We start from the raw sequence: 1,830 nt of genomic DNA on the forward strand, positions 1-1,830 counted from the left end.
AAGATAAGGGGGCAAAAGAGAAATAAGGTCCCATATGTAATACCTTAATCAATAAAGAAAAAAAAAATTGTGGAACTGGCTGAGATGAGGTGGATAAGGGACAGTGAAGTCATAGGAAAGACAGTAATTACAGGTACTTTTGAACATTTATTTAAAACTATTTATAAGCTTTATTTATTTGTTTATTTTTATGAACACTACCATCATTAACTTTTGTTAGAGACAACTTTGTCATGGACTCAAAATGATTTTAATGGTCTACTATGGACAAACAGAGATATCTGTTACATTGGTAATATAGTTGTCTCTCAAAAGCTGGCTAACAGTGCCAGAAAAATTCAAATAAATTTGCACTAGAATCACTGAGACTTTAAAACAATTTTGTACAAAAAAGTTTATGTGGACAATTTTTATAAGGCTTTATTTTGTATTATAATTTTTTTTGCAAGGTTCCTCTCATAAAAGACACCTGCTCCTTTGGATCATTATACTTGTTGGTTTTAATTTTATTATTTCCCTCAACTACCTTTCAGGAACTTACAAATAATTTGTAGCCTTTTTAAAACCAATTTTATAGAGAACGTTTTCCCCACAAATACACATATACACTCCAAATAGTGACTTGTAATTATAGAAATCTTTAAGGCAAATATCCAAGTATTTTATAAAATAAAACATTTTATCAAATTTACTTGTAACACCAGATAATCACAGTCACTTTCTTCTTGTTGGGTAGAATCCAATAAGACCTTCAAGTATGATAGAAAAATTTCCTTTGCCAAAATTTAAAAAGGCTGACCAGGTGTGAACCTTCTGTTAGGATGGGGCTAAGGCCAATAATTTATTCTTAATTTTCCGTGCTATGTAGTGAAAGAGAAGGATGTCAAGAATGCTGCTATATTTTTGGCATAGAGCCATTCTTAAGGAATACTGAAGAAAGAAAAATTGTAGGAGAGCACATGATGTTTAAATATATGGATTAGTAATTTGAAATATTTCGCAGGTCACTTTCATTCAATTTACTGGGCCTCTACTTAGTGTATAATCACATATAAAGTATGGTATTTCATAGTCTTTAAAAAGCTATTAACTTGTATACCTGAGTTCTGTTCTTGGTTCCCTGGGTGATACTGGTGGTTGAATCTTAACTTTTATTTTTCTAGACACATATTTATATTTTCATCTTTTAACCTTTTAACGTGTAAGATCAATTCAAATCAAATGGGTCTTTACATGGGGCATATTACTCTATTTACCCAAATATTTTATATACAAAAAATAGGTATAAAAGAAAACATTGGGACTGGAAACAATTCACAAGTCCCACATAAATGGAAATTGGAAAAGAAGAAGCAGTTATTTGGACTTTTCAATGATTTTTTGTAAGGAATAAGTGGAAAACTATTATTCCCAAGGAACTTAATTTGATTTGCCAAACCCTAGCTACAAAGCCATAAAATGTGGTCATAGGCAAATAAAAAGTAAAAGTTCTATACAATGACTATACACTATTTGAGGAAGAATTAGAGTAGCTAGGTCCAAATCCTTATTCTATGGTTAATTATAATTGTGAGACCTTCAAGATGGTGCCTAACACCTGTATGTCTCTTTTATTCTCATTTCTGAAATGAGAACAATAACTGTACCTTCTTCATAGGGTTGTTTTAAGGATAAAAATAGTACATTACATGCACTTGAAAAAGCTGAGTAAAATTTATCATTTAGATATTTGCAATAATAAGTTGTGTGGTTAAGAGGTATTTGACTTAGTAATAATTGTGTTATACTTAGCCAATAAAACTAAGATTGCTTAATTATAAATAAACATAA

The sequence above is a fragment of the Myotis brandtii genome, unplaced genomic scaffold (assembly GCF_000412655.1).
Source record: "Myotis brandtii unplaced genomic scaffold, ASM41265v1 scaffold38, whole genome shotgun sequence".
In the NCBI taxonomy this organism is placed as follows: domain Eukaryota; kingdom Metazoa; phylum Chordata; class Mammalia; order Chiroptera; family Vespertilionidae; genus Myotis; species Myotis brandtii.